The sequence below is a fragment of the Anneissia japonica genome, unplaced genomic scaffold (assembly GCF_011630105.1).
Source record: "Anneissia japonica isolate Jap-2015-1 unplaced genomic scaffold, ASM1163010v1 scaffold3334_len1275209_cov185, whole genome shotgun sequence".
Lineage (NCBI taxonomy): Eukaryota > Metazoa > Echinodermata > Crinoidea > Comatulida > Comatulidae > Anneissia > Anneissia japonica.
The window spans coordinates 780,510-797,370 of record NW_022738561.1 but is presented as its reverse complement, the minus strand read 5'-3'; the positions used below and the strand labels follow the sequence as shown (position 1 = coordinate 797,370).

The 16,861-nt window shown below is 33.6% G+C and overlaps 1 pseudogene; it reads right to left on the bottom strand.

Annotated features, from left to right (window-relative positions):
• Window positions 1-8,381: 8,381 nt before the first annotated feature.
• Window positions 8,382-16,861, bottom strand: part of LOC117117651 — an 11,460-nt pseudogene continuing 2,980 nt past the window's right edge.

The window sequence follows — 16,861 nt, the reverse complement described above, 5'->3', positions numbered from 1 at the left end:
ACGCTCGCCTTGACAGCGAGAGGTCGCAGGTTCGAGTCCCGCCAGAGGCATTTTATTACGCAATTTCTTTATTCATTTATTACAGGACTACATTCGTTGAGAGCTATGCTACACGATGTATTATTTTGTCCTTATTCTAACACTGTATTTACCTTTCTTTGATGATTATTATATGTTGACATTATAGACATAAAATTTATTCAAAACGAATATTTCGGACACGCCTGTGTCCCTCCTCAGCGTTACACGTATGACTGAAAAACACAGAGCAGTTCAAATAAAAACTGTAAGAAATTAAGCAAGATAAATCCTAAGATAATAGGCACGCAATTAGTAACTGAGAAGTGATTTACTAATAGACTGTCGGCAACATTTAAAAGCATTGGCCGTAAAGAAGCCTATGACAAACAATAGAGTGGAATAAACAAGATGTCGGCAATGTAAGAATCAAAATGCACACGGCAATTGAAATAGAGAGAGTGTGTTTATATAGATGAAGAGACTATAATGATTGATATTATAATGCTAATAGAAGTGAAAATATAATAATTATTATTATTCTATTATAATTATTACTATTATAGTACCTGTTATAATAATAGGCTTAATAATAATAATAATTATTATTATTATTATTATTATTATTATTATTATTATTATTATTATTATTATTATTATTATTATTATTATTATTATTATTATTATCAGCATCATTAGTTTAGTGATATTAAAAGGAAGGCCAAATATATTTCATTTAGTGAAAGAATAACCACTTTCATAAGGAGAAAGGACACAGGCGTGAATAAATTTTATGTTTCTCTAATGTCAACGCATATGCAATCGCTTCTTTTTCGTATTTGCTTATATTTATATATTTCCGTGAAACATACGTGGAACCAACTACATCGGATACTATTCATATATGCTATATATATAGTACTAATATATATATATATATATATAAATTGATTAAATATATATATAAATATAAATATATATATATAAATTGATTAAATGTGCTTTGAAGCGGCAAAGAGTGCTCAATTGCAAGTTGTTGCAAGAGCAAAATATTTATTTATTAATAGAACACAACCGTCTACTACAAGGCGTTTCACGCTTAATGCGATCCTCAGGTAGACTGAATATAACTCTGTACAACACAATTACATAGCTTTCAATCATCAGGTGGTAGGTAGATTTTCCTATTGTTGTAGTGGCGACATTTGGATATTAGTTCAGATCTTTTTAAGCAGATTTGCTTTATTTGCATTTAAGATGCACATTTTCTCATCAAGGCAAAGGCTGCAACGCCCGTAGGCGGCGTTCTTTATGGACGAGTATTTCATTATCTTCCATTTAATGCGGAATCCCATATTTTTTTTTTTAAGGACCAAACGTATTTAGATAGTTCAGATCTTTGCTATATATTTCTTTCTTAAACGATTTATTATGGTTATAGTACCTTGTCTTAAATTGACCACCAATCATGCCGATGTATGTTTTTTGCGTAATCTTGCTAACAGACCGACAGACAGACAGACAGCGGAGAGCAGTAAATACCGTAATTCACGTCACCTGGAGAAAATGCATTATGGGAAATATAGAATATAATTTCAGTCAGCCAATTGGATCCAAGGAAATTCAATTAATTCAACGTTTATTATATTTCATTCAATTCTTTAAAAAAAAGATTACAATTTGTTTACAAATTAAAGAACGAATAATGACTTTTTGACAAAAGACGTATACGGTACATAATAATACAGTAATTTTGAGGTTTTCAAAAGTGTAAAGTGATTATTGTATTCTATTTAGAATCTATTAGTATTATGATGTATAACCATGCTTAAAAACATAAAGGTCTTATTTACATATTTACATTTTATTTTAATACTTAAATGGAGATGAATTTATTACAAATTACCAATTTACACCACGACATGTTTCAATGGCTCGGCCATCATTATGTAATCAGTAATGAGTAGGTAAGGTGATTCAGTTCACTCTACTTTGCTCTCTATGTAAGCTTAGTGTCACACTCCTTTGCTCTGTATATACCGTATTCGCGCGAATAAGCGCCCCGTTTTAATAAGCGCAGACAGTATATTTCCAACTTTCATCTTCTTACATTTGTCTATAGCCTATTCCTACACTTTTCCCGACAATTTGCGCCTTCAACACATTCTCTCATCAAAGTTTTCAAGAAAACCTGCAATGATCATGCCGTCCTGCAATGGACCGACCGGGCCAATAAGCTAACCACCACCACTCAGAATTTCATCTGCTATTCTGCTGTTATGTAATACTGTAGTCACAACATTCTTGCCTGGACGATTATCTTTTCCACCGCAGCACCATTCGTAATTTGCGGTTTCCTGATGTCCTAATCGTTTTACATTCAAAATGTGCCTCTTGGATGTAATAAGTTCTCATAAGAACCCTTCGATTTTCATCTATTTCAATAACAGTTTCCATTCTGTTTTCATAAGCGCCTCTCAAAAAGTGCAAAAAATATTTTAAGCGCCCGGGCGCTTATTCGCGCGAGTACGGTAAGCTTAGTGACAGACCTGTCAACCCGTACGGCATTCGCCATAAATCTTCGCATTCCAATCAAATATTACAGTCTTACGCAAACACCAGCAAAACTTACGTTTATTCTAAAATTTGAGTAAATTTTGTTTCTTTATCAGTTTTACTATAACTAGCCTAATATCCATAATCATAACATTCTACCTCCATGTTTCAATAACTACTGTATTATAAACTCAATGCCGTATTTATGCCAAAGCGTCCAGGGGCCAAGGACTGGGAGCCCTTGGCGACCCCCTGGTCCCCCAGCCACTGTGCGTGCCTTCGGCACTCTTTATGTCACCCGATCTTACTCTTTTGAAATTTCTCAAGGTAGCCAGGTATGAGTATATGTGACTTCACTTGATAATGACGGTTGAGCCATTGAAACATATCGTGGTGTAGATTGGTTATTTTATTAAACCCGGATCTATTGCTGCGTTTGTGTTATATAGATGAATTTATGTATTTGTGTCACAGCATGTCTTAGTATTTGACCTACTAACAAACAAGCGTTGTAATTTGATAAGGCGTGCTTAATAAATCATCTAGGAACTAATTCCTCCAGGATTAAATAAAAGCAGTTTTGCGAGCCTTTTTTCGAGAAAAATTATTTAATACAGTATATCACTAAACAAAATATCCTCGGCAAGTAGGTTCTCAATGCCTTACGGCCAACTCAGACAGCGTCGTACGACGCAGCCCGACGCGATTTGTTGTCGCGTCGGGTCTGTGAGAGTTAAACGCAGACGCGATGGTGTGCGTCGGGGGCTCCTGATATATTTAAACTTTATTTCAAAAATGGTTTACTAATTATATCATACAATTTCCAAACAGTTGGGCTGTGTCAGGTATTTTATACAAATTTACATTAAATCCTTTGAGGCCAAAATTCTTAGTATGAATTATCCTTAGGTGTTTTCTGAGTTCCTAACGCCCGTATTCTTAAAACAAACTTTAGTCGAACTTCGATCTAGAACTTCATTTAGTGCTAGTTGCATCTTTAACTTCAATTTGTATTCACAAACAATGTAGTCGAAGTTTTAACTATAGTGTGGACCCCAGTGTCATTTCGCGAGATAGGCTTGCCCAAAGCAATTTTATTGCATTTTCTGGATATTTTGGGTATGCTGAATCCAAAAATGCAAGGGTCCATTTTTTCCGAGATTGCCTTGGCGGCCATTTTGGAATTTCAAAATGGCCGCCATTTTCACATTTAAAATAACAATAACTGTGCCATTAGAGCAAATATCAACATCATTTTGGCAACAAACCCTATATTTTCAATGTCAACCTGTCAAATGGTGATATTCTCACTGATTATAAATGGCGGCCATCTTGAATTTCAAAATGGCTGCCGTTTTTGTAGTAAAAATAACAATAGTTGTGCTATTACAGCAGGTATCAACTTATTTTGGCAGCAAACCCTGTATTTTCAATGTCAATCTGTCCAATGGTGAGATACTTACGAATCATATATGGCAGCCATATTGAATTTCAAAATGGCTGCCATTTTCACAGTAATAATAACCATAATTGTGCTTTTAGAGCAGGTATCGACATGATATTACTAGTGTCATTTCGCGAGATAGGCTTGCCCAAAGCAATTTTATTGCATTTTCTGGATATTTTGGATATGGTGAATCCAAAAATGCAAGGGTCCATTTTTTCCGAGATTGTTTTGGCGGCCATTATTGGAATTTCAAAATGGCCGCCATTTTCACATAAAAAATAACAATAACTGTGCCATTAGAGCAAATATCAACATCATTTTGGCAGCAAACCCTATATTTTCAATGTCAACCTGTCCAATGGTGATATTTTCACTGATCATTAATGGCGGCCATCTTGAATTTCAAAATGGCTGCCGTTCTTAGAGTAAAAATAACAATAGTTGTGCTATTAGAGCAGGTATCAACTGATTTTGGCAGCAAACCCTATATTTTCAATGTCAACCTGTCCAATGGTGAGATTCTTTAAAGTTATTTAAAATCAATACATACTTTTATTATTGGAATACATATCATAAGAATCATGAGATTTGGCCTTATTATACATTAATAGCTGAAGCATCAAAGGGGAGGGGTTACACATGTAATGGGAACACCTCTCCCCACCCCATGACCAAATTCCCCCGTTTTTTACTATCAAAATGTTAGAATTTATGAAAATTGCATTATTTTTTTTAAAAGTAAATATGTCGATTGAAAAAGATTTATTACGAACTTAATAACACATTAACCAGTCCAATGGTGATATTCACATGAAATACGGAGGCCAGCTGTCTTTACTCAAAATGACTGACATTTTTTCATATGCATGTAAAGTGTTTTTACAATATCAGCCACTCCGGTATTAATCTAGAAATTACATAAGAGTTCCTTAATCAGCAGATCAACATATCTTGTTAGAACAATAAAACTTGTGTCATGCTATTCTTCTCTGCCATCTACACATTTGAAACTTGAAATTATTTCATTAGGTATTATTGTTTAAGAGTTTGCATGACGAAGTAACAATAATAAAAAAAATGTACCGGTAGATGTTGGTGGTATTAGATATCTACATGGTGTAGAGCAAACTGGTGTAGTCAAACATGAACAAGATCAAGAACCACAATGGAAACCATTACACCAACCCACTCTCTCATCATTAATGATTAAATTGGTAGGCATACATACCTGCCCTTCAAATTATCCTCATTGTATACTACTAGTTTTTAAAGCAAATTCAGTTATTATGGTGTAGACGTCTGTTCAAGCACTTTAAAAGTGCTTGAACAGACGTCTACACCATAAAATCGGGCAGAAAATTATAGTTCTTGCGCAATTTTTTCTGGAACTCAAATTTAGCCACTACTACGACTGCTTTGGGTGCTGGGAGAGTAAAATATGTTGTTGGCATGACCCATTAATATTGCTCCCATCAACAATTCTTTCTTGACTGAGATAATATTTTAATTGTTTTTAAGTGTCATGTAGGCCTACAGACTTGTACATACAGTACTTGCAATTTTCCTATTTTTTCATTTTCAATAACCAACATTGATATAGGGTAGCAAGTAAGCATTTATTAGTTTTGTGTCTAAGGCAGTCTATAAAATACAGTAGCATCAATGTGTCTGTCATTTGATGCATCCTGATAATGTTTAACATCTTCCGACAATTGAAAGTGTCCTGTCTCTTATACACATCTATAACCAACTTTTTAAACTGCATTCTCCAAATGGATGTGCCCATGTGCCATAGATGACTTGATTTTTCCAAAAGATAATATCTATCACAGACACATGGTTTATTGCCAAATTTCTTTCCATGTCATATTAATTGGTTTTGGTTTGTTCTTTTAATAGTTTGCACTTCACTAAATCTTGAACATCATATCTGTCGAAAAGTTGGACTGTTTTATCTGGTTTGTAATCGTTAATCTGTGTCTTTGATGCTGTCATTATTTATTATTGATATATTGATCATGTTAAACTCTAACCATTAGCAAAGATATTAATGATAAATACTTAGTTTTACTGCTATTCCTCCCCTCTGTCTTTGTTCTATTAACTTGATACCTGTCTCTTATACACATCTAGATGTGTATAAGAGACAGGTTAGATGTTGACTGGGTCCCTAGGGATACCAATTTCAGGGCAGACAGCCTAAGCAGGAATATTGATTTTGATGATTGGGGGGTTTCATGGCCATTTTTCCACTACATGGATTCTCTGTGGGGTCCTCATACTTTCGACAGGTTTGCAGATGATTCTAATTTCAAAGTGGGGAAATTTTCCACAAAATTTTACCGCCCAGGTGCTACTGAGCTTGATGCGTTTGCACATGATTGGAAGGGTGAACCTCTCCTGGTCTGATGTAAGCAGGAGTCCCTGGGTCTTGTTGTGGGTCGACAAAAATTGTTCAAAGACATGGGACAATTGGTGTACTCCCTCGTCTCTGTTTATATTATTGTCTTTACTTCTGAACTATTTAGATCCTTATTCATCTACTGCCGACATCAGTTCCCCCTGTAACTTATAGTATTTCCAATCTGGGATGTGGTTGTGTGTGACCATATGTCCAGTGATTGCTGATTTGTGCATGTCTCATTAAGAAGAACCCATGTTGGCTCTAGTTCGTACTCCTTTATTTATATTTTTCAACCTCATTTCATGTTCACCTAAGTGGTCAAACCCTTTACTATTGGTCGCAATGACCACATAATAACTCTAAGGTGAGTGTTTGGTCATGGAATCTTGTTTTTCGGATGCACTTGTTCTCTCAACTTATTTTGATGTCTGAATCATGTATTAAAGTTATGTGTGCTCATTCGATCTGATCTTTTCCGATAGACCACTGACATACAGAATCATGACAAAGCCCCTTTTGGATTTCTCTTTGGTACTTCACATGTGTTGTCTTTCTGTCTTCATGGTCCAAGAAATGTATGATTTCACTTGGAATATAACCATTAGACAGGTTAATTTGTTGATAGGTTTGCAATTAAAACTTGGATTTTGCAATTAATAATTGACATTACTTCGCAAAAAACTAAGCAGTTTGTGTTAGAAATTTGTCGGCCATTTCGAAATTAAAAATGGCCACCATTCTTGATCCATGTGTATATCACCATTCGGCAGCTTGACATTGAAAACACAGGATTTGGCCACCTAAATCATGTTGACCTGCTCTAATGGCACAGTTTTGTTTTTTATTACTGTGAAAATGGCAGCCATTTTGGAATTCAAGATGGCCGCCATTTATGATTCGTGAGAATATGACCATTGGACAGGTTGACATCGAAAACCTATGGTTTGCTACCAAAATCAAGTAGATACCTGCTCTAATAGCACAGTTATTGCTATTTTACTTTCAAACTGGCAGCCATTTTGAAATTCAAGATGGCTGCCATTTATGGTTTGTGAGAATATCACCATTGGACAGGTTAACATTGAGAATATGGGGTTTGGTACCAAAATCATGTCGATACCTACTCTAATAGCGCAGTTATGGTTACTTTTACTGTACAAATGGCGGCCATTTTGAAATTCCAAAATGGCCGCCAAGACAATCTCGGAAAAAATGGACCTTTGCATTTTTGGATTCAGCATACCCAAAATATCCGGAAAATGCAATAAAATTGCTTTGGGCAAGCCTATCTCGCAAACCTGTTTTTTTGGACATTAGGTTTCTCACTACTACGACTAAATCAAGTCCTAGGTTTAGTTCAACTGAAGACGACTGGCAAGCCACGACTATCAAACTAACCAATGAAAAGGGCAAACTTTAATAGCAGACGAAATTTTAGAGATCCGGTAACGCGGATGAATATTAAGCTGCCGTCTGTGGTTCAAAAACGTATTTCCTCATAATTCATAATAGACCATCATTCCCTTAATTAATTTTCTATAATAATAACTATATTAGTTGTTAACATATTACGATAGAGAATTTTAACAGACACTGAAAATTTGCTTTCTTTGGAGAACTATTATAGTTGAGCCCGAGCGAGGGCGGCGCCATCTTTGTTGTTGTTATTGTGAAGCTACGTACGTGATCGCAACGCGAGAGGATTTCGTGCAAATCAGGAACTATCGCATGTGGCTAGCAAAACATGTTAATTTCTCCTCCTGGAAGCTAAACTTGATGTCTCTTTTGTTTAACACACCGAAGATATATCAAACCTGCGTATACAATCGTTTTTATTCGTTTCACTTTATCGTGAGTTACAAAAAACACGTTTTTAGTGGGGTAAATATTTCAAGTCGGCGATTTAGCCTGACCCTAGGCTGACTAAAAAAATCGGCCTGCGGAGGTATCATTTTAGTCGAGGTCATTTAGTCGTAGTGCTAGTCGAAGTTCGTTTTAAGAATACGAAATGACGTAATTTTAAAGTTTTAGCTCGAACTATGACTAAAGTTCGTTTTAAGAATACCGGGGTAAGAGACTTCTCAATAAGTTTCAGTCTGCTAAATGTCTGCTCCGCTGAAAAAGCAGCCTACCAAATAATTATTTACTTACTTACGTGAATGCTGTTCAAACTATTTTTCCCAAATTAACGTTATTAACTTTTTTTCAAAAATTATGAATCATTATTAACTTAATCATACAATTACAACATAAAGATAACAATAATCATGATGACAATGATAATATTGGAGTTGAATCGATTGATAGTTTTGTCGATAGTCTTTTTCAAAAACTAATATTATAAAAAAAACACAGAAGAAATCATAAAACGTATGTAATTGTACTGTAGATACCAATGACCAACAATTAAAAGATCATATTATTTTAAATTTAAACTATTACAATTTTTGACGAAATTAAAGAAATAGAATCAATCAATTAAAAATCATCATCAGGTTTTGACATTCTGCCCATGAAGAGCGCCACCTCACTCCGCCTGTCACGAATAACAAACAAAAACGGATGATCAGCCTGAAACAGAATGGGAGGCCTTTGTACTTCTAAAGACGCACTAAGTATATCAGAATCCTCAAAGTATGTGACTGCTGCAGCTTCAGTACCCTCCTCATTAACTTCAATAAATGCTTTATGTATGTTCGCACTCACAAACAAATTTTCCGAGGAGATTCCAGACAAATCAGCTTTTTTCGAATCAAATAGATATCCCATCCCCATTTTAATTAGTGCATCATTTAACTGAAACTTCTGTGACAAACTAAATTTTGGAAGCCATAAATTAACATCTTCAATTACCATGTTACTGGTCCAGGATTGCAGAAGAGAAGCCGATAACTTATTCTCTAGTCTAGATAGCCCATCTACTTCATCTGGCAAGACAACGAACATGCTCAGATCGTACCCCTTATATGGCAAATCGAGAACAGCACACCTATTTTCTAAGTCATGAGTATAATTAAATTCGCTATTTTGATACATCAGATCACATTCATGCTTTTGTTTAATAGAGACATGAAAATTACTTTTATGTGTATTTGCTTTATCAAATTGTTCAAACCACATTCCTTTAAAGTAAATTGCATTAACCAAAATCAAACGCATCCTTGAGTGGATATTCTGGATCAACAATTTGATTTTACCCTCTGTTTGCCCTTCAACCCAAGCATTTATGGCCATTACAGATTCTTCTTTCTTTTTTACAAAATCATGTGTTGCAATTCAGAACCATAATGAGTTTTTGTTTGGCGGAGAAACTCATCTTTAATGCGGAACCCTTGATGACTGAAAAGACGGTTTGCAGATTTCAATATGTAATCGTCGCTGGCATACAGCAGTTGGTTCAATTCTTCGAGAGCTCTGTGAATTTGTGCGTCTTCGATATGATTGAATCGCAGAACTTGTTTCATCTGATCAGCAGTTTTACCGCGTGCTCCCAGCAGCGTCATTGACAGCGCCATCGTGTTGCTTATAGGTGAGAAGAAGATGTTCTCACCTTCGTTAGTTGGCAGCAGTGTTTTATACAGATGAAATGAAAATTCATTGTTGGCTTTTGCGACGTCATATAGATGCTGGGTAGTACCAGAATGAGGCATGACAGGCATAGTGTGTTTGAAACGTGCCATTCTAATGGAGATTTGGTTTCACTTTGGTGACAGGATAATTGCTCAAGTATTGACCCTGTAGTAAAAACAAGATATACTCTATAACACTATTACTGCATATTAATAATGAACGTAATGCTAGTAGGTAGAATATAGTAGTTCAGAAAATAAAAGTGGTAAACCTAGCCCACTATTATTAACACATCACTATTAAAAGCACCGTATTATATTTGTAAACGCACAGGACGCACACTCGCAGGTAGATTGAGTCCATTGCAAGTTCTAAGCCAATCAGAACGCGTAGAATTATACAATTGTTATTTCGAACAGTTGCAACTTTTTATATAATTGTTTATTTACCTTAGCAAATTGTTATCTATAATTTATAAAACGTGTGTACATTTGTAGTTATATATTAATTATATTAGCCCTACATATTAACAATTTTTAGTCTTCTAATGTACGATTCGGCCCCGCCCCTTGATTCCGCCATTGATATTGATACTGGCACGCTACATCATAATCATAAAGGAGAACATCGGTCTGCAACAGAGGATAATTAACAGACATTACATAAACTTATCAGGTGTTTTTTTAACCGTTCATTTCTATTTCTTTGACATTCATTTACAATGCAAGTCTAAGTACTATTTTGAAAAAGAGCTTTTGCTTTTGAGATTACTTTTGCAAATTAAACAAGGTCTCGTAATCTCGAAAGCTCCGATGAGGACAGTATTATAGAGGCAGTAGAATATATGGGCCCTAACGGCCGCCCATACAAACACTGTTCTCATAATCCTGAAAGCTCCGATGAGATTCTAGTGGCCCTCACGGCCGCCCATACAAAAAAGAATAACATCATCAAAGAGAAGGAGGAGGCGCGGGGCCTTGCTAATACCACTGACGGGAACCGCTTTGACGTCAGAACAAGATCAAATGATGTCAGCGTGGACAATATCTATAATGTTCATTTGTACAAAATTATAATGTGTTAAAATTGAAAATGATTATATGCTATATTTGGTAAACGAATAAAACACGACACGGTAAATAAACAGAAACACAAGTACAAAACCTTTCGTAATTTTAAAAAGTTTAACGAAAATTATTTCTATCTGATCTACAGAATATAAATTGGAATAAAATTATCAATAGTGGCAATGTGGATGTAAGTGCTCAGCTACTTGAAAAATACCTAATAAAATATAGTTAATAAACATGCCCCTATTATAAAAAAAAATAAAACAAAGAATACGAAAGAAAACAGCTCCTTGGCTTGGTAATGATATTATTGAAAAGATGCGAGAACGAGATAAATTTAAAAAAATTATGTAATATTTCAAATGACCAAACTCTTTGGTCAAAATACCGTAAATGTCGAAATGTATGCAATAAGTTAATTGTTAAAAGTAAGTCAGATTTTATTAATGAAAAGATATAGGAAAATTAAAACGATGTTAAAAAAAAACATGGAATATAATAAGACATATTATACCATCGAAAAAGAAAAATCAACATACTCAAATTTTTTGCAATGATAATAAAATTTCAACGGATGATAAGGAAATAGCAAATGTCTTTAACAACTATTTTTCAAATATTGGTCCTGAACTTGCAGCCGGTATAGATAAGCCCAAAAGTATTATTGATTATGATAAAAGGGAACCCCTTACTGAAAAATCATTCAATTTTGAACCAGTGACATGCGAATTTGTCTCTAAATATCTGAGTAATCTCAAATAAACCAAATGGTGCTGATAATTTACCTCCATATATTTTCAAAATTGCTGCTCAAACGGTTTTCCCAATCATTACACATATTATAAATCATTCTTTTACTACATGCTGTTTTCCTATAAACTGGAAAACTGCAAAGGTTAAACCCATATTTAAAAATGGTGATAATTCGAATCCTAGTAACTATCGTCATATTTCCATATTACCGATAATTTCAAAAATAATTGAACGTGCTGTTTTTGATCAGTTGTATGCCTACTTAAATAATAATAACTTAATATATGAAAATCAATTAGGTTTTCGCCCATCGTACTCCGCATCCACATCTCTTGCCAATATTACTGAAAATTGGTATACTGATATCGATGAGAGCAGGATGGTCGGTCTGTGTATGCTTGATTTCAAAAAAGCATTTGATACGGTAAACCACCAAATCTTATTAAGTAAATTAAGACTCTATGGACTTAGTAAATATGCAATAAAATGGTTTATGAATTATCTTTCTGAAAGATCCCAATTTACAAATGTCAAAGGTGCATTATCTGAACATACCGTCATTAAATGCTGAGTATCATGGCTCGATCGTTGGCCCTCTGTTGTGTATATATACATATACATATATATATATATATATATATATATATATATATATATATAAATGATATGCCCCACGTTGTTAGAAAATGTACACTTAGTATGTATTCAGACGACACTATTATTTATTATGCATCCGAAAATGAGCTGAAAAATAATAAACTAAGTCTTAACATCCCTAAATCAGAATTCATGCTAATTGGTTCAAGTTAGAAACTCTCAAAAAACAGGAAATGTTCAATCAATATAAATAATGTTCAAGTTCCTAGAGTTTGCTACACCAAACATCTGGGTGTTTAATGTAATTTAATGTAATTTCTTATACTTTTTTCAACAATAAACAGTTGATAGACTGAGGTAAATTTCCATTTATTAATTTGTTTTAACACATTTGCTTTATATATGCAAAATAAACCTAATGAAAACAAATTGTCTACATACGTATTCCCAGTACCAAGTACTATGTTTTTAAAGTTTGCCTCAATATTGTAATTCTTTGAGGTAAGTTTGTTAATGTAACGCCATAGATTACTGGCTTCTGCACATTCATAAAATAAATGTGCATCATCCTCAACACGGTTGCATTGTAAGCATATGTTTGAGTTTATAATTTTCCATATACATAATCTTTTCCTAGTGGGAATAATTCTATGTAATAATTTAAAATTTACTTGTTTGAGTTTGTTTTCTCTAATCATTTTATAAATAAGTTTTTAACCAATAAATAAAACGATTTCCATATACCAAAACGATGCTGTCATCGTCATTTGAGTTTTCAATAAACATCACACTTACAACTAAATAATAACAGCGGAAAATATTTATATCTAAACTGGAATATTTATATCATCAGGAATCATGTTCAGGCCATGTAAAAATATGTGACAAAAATAATGCACTTTTAAGCATTTTAGGGCGTTATGATTTTTAGAACAAATAGTGACATAAATGTTGCAGCCTATAGTAGAATCCACTCTAATTGTTCTCTCGGAAAACGTCAAAATTCGACTAATACATTAAAAAATCGTGACAAAAATAATTGTTGGAGAATCTTTCCTCGAATTAAAACGATAATTTTATCAAAACGTAAATAGATTAAAGTACATTGATTCACCATTATGTACTTTTTGTAAGCAATTTCCTGAAACAATTGACCACATTTTTTGGGATTGTGAAAAAATATATAAGATATGCAAAGGTTTGAAAAGCTGGATAAATAAAAACCTTCAAATACAATTACAATTTTCAAAGGAAATGATAATACTTGGAATGAATGGGAAAAAAAATAACTGTATAAATGTTGTCATTATATTAGTAAAGGAAATTATCTATAGAAATAGTGAACAGAAAGTATTGCCATATATAACAAATACACAGAGAGAAATTGTTAGATACTATAATATCACAAGATATATATATTTTTCCGCCTGTAATCAAGAGAAATTCTTTTCATGTTGGTCTTCACTGCATGTTCTTTTTCAAAGCTTCAAATAAATAATGAATATTTAAGTGCTAATATGAACCCCCTATGGTGCAGATTTATCTCAATAAGGAGCTTTTCTGACCACAGGTTTGCACCTCCTGTCAATCATATCATAATTTAAGGGTGCAGTTTTAAACCCTAGAGGAGCATTACTGAACCTTTTAGTGGGGTGCAAAGTTGCACCCTTGTTTATAGGTACAAATATGCACCTTAAAAGGTAGCTGTGGTGTTGCATCGTTTTGTACCTTTTTAGGTAGATATTTGCACCTTTATTTTTAAGTGTGTATGTGAAGCTGTCCGTTTTGATGTAAAACTGGGCAACACTTGCTCTTCTTGCCCCGACTCTGTTTCTGAGGACGTATGTTGTGATTCCTGTGAAAAAGCAAATGAATTTAGGAATTCAGTTTTATGAGTTGGACTGATAATCTAATGTGCCCTCTATATGTGCCAGTTGTTGTGTATATATACATATACATATATATATATATATATATATATATATATATATATATATAAATGATATGCCCCACGTTGTTAGAAAATGTACACTTAGTATGTATTCAGACGACACTATTATTTATTATGCATCCGAAAATGAGATTGAAATTTACCAAACAACAAACCATGAACCTGAACATATTTGATTGGCTGAAAAGTCTTAACATCCCTAAATCAGAATTCATGTTAATTGGTTCAAGTTAGAAACTCTCAAAAAACAGGAAATGTTCAATCAACATAAATAATGTTCAAGTTCCTAGAGTTTGCTACACCAAACATCTGGGTGTAAAACTTGATGAAACATTAAGCTGGAAATATCACATTGAATATACACATGATAAGGTCCTCAAAGGTTTAGGTATGCTTAAAAGATGTAGACATCTTCCCAAATAATGTATTAAGAAATATTGGAAATGCTATTATTATTCCCCATTTAACTTATTGTAGTGTCATCTGGGGTAATTGTGGCTTAAGTTTTCTAAAAAGAGTACAAACTGTACAACATAGAACTGCCCGAATCATATGCGACCTATCTTGGGACACGCCAAGTAAAGACCCACTACAAAGTGCAAATTGGCTTAACCTTTCAATTAAGGATGAGTATGAATGTTGCATGTTAATATAAAAAATTATGACGGGACGTGCACCCTCTTATCTGTCAAACTTAGTTAAACTAAATAACTTCAATTATAACTTTAGGCACTGCAATACACACCTTTATATTCCGAAACCCCATACTGAATATCAAAAACGTAGTCATTGACCTGTGATGTATTATAATGGCTTTTTTTTTTTTTTTTTTTTTTTTTTTTTTTTTTTTTTTGTAATGTCTTAATTCGTTGTATTTTTCCAGATTTATCTTTTGTATATTTCCTCACGAACTCGTGGAAGAACACCTTTGGTGAACGAGCTTTTAAGTTACAATTTATATCGTGAATAAATAAAGATTTTGATTGATTGATTGGTTGATTGAAAAAATAAAATATTTTAAAATTGAAAAAAATATAAAATAAAATTGAACACCAATGCGCGATTGGAACTCACGACTTTTGGCTCCTAGAACTACTCGTTAACCGATCACGCTATCCATGCGACGTGTTATACAGTAGTAATGGCAGTAATGTACAGTCCTTGCTGAAACCCCTGTTTTGCTTTGTAGGTGTAGGCATATGCCACCCTGGGGTCCAACTTAAAAAAGATTGTTTGTTGGAAATCCCTTGTTTATGTGTATAAAATTTCCTGCACGTCCGTTCACAACTGCGGCGACGCGGACCTAAAAATATATATTATTCAATCAGCAGTATAATAGAGGCAGGAGAGTATATATTGACCCAACGGCCACTTATACAAAAACATTTATTAATCATTGACCAAAAAAGATCTATTAATCAATGAGCCGAGTAGGCCTATTCCTAGAGCTCATCGAAGTTAAAAACCTAATAATCAATGACCAAAAAAAAAAAGATCTATTAATCAATGAGCCGAGTTCTCCTAGAGCCCCTTATCGGAGCTAAAGAAGAAGGGAGTCATTTTGAGATGGCCTTCTTCTCGAGATTCAGCCCACTGGGCTTCTTTTTTCAGGATGAGTACAATTTAATTGTAAGAAAGCCTACTGTACTAGGCCAATGTTTAGTAAGAGAGCTACAAAGTTAAAATATATATATATATATATTATACATTTTAACATAAGCACAATCATGAGTGATATGTTTCCCCTTTAGCGTGAAACAGGAAATCATCCGATAAATAAGTTTCTTTTTTAATCTGTTGTGGGGTCGTCCCACTTTTATTCACAATTCATATCTTGCATAAATAGTTACTGCATATCAGTTTCTCATAATGGGTAAAATTATTATACTTTGCAGAAAACAAGTGTGATAAAATTGTAATATACAGTACAATGTAAATGCAGCGTTTATTGATCGATCAATCAATCAATCAATCAATTAATCAATCAATTAATCGATCGATCATTTTCTATGCGCTATTCATAGGATCTAAAAGTAATAACTAGCACCCATGTAGATCGATGTTAAAAAGACATTTAAAATAAATTAAAAATTAATTAAAAAAACAAATCACTGTAAATCCATGTGTAAAGTTAACAGATCGATTAAAAAAAGAAAGCATTACATTTTACATATTGAGGTTGGTCAAGTACATTTTTACATATATTATTTTCGTTTAGGCCTATTTAATGTAATTTCTTATACTTTTTTCAACAATAAACAGTTGATAGACTGAGGTAAATTTCCATTTATTAATTTGTTTTAACACATTTGCTTTATATATGCAAAGTAAACCTAATGAAAACAAATTGTCTACATACGTATTCCCAGTACCAAGTACTATGTTTTTAAAGTTTGCCTCAATATTGTAATTCTTTGAGGTAAGTTCGTTAATGTAACGCCATAGATTACTGGCTTCTGCACATTCATAAAATAAATGTGCATCATCCTCAACAC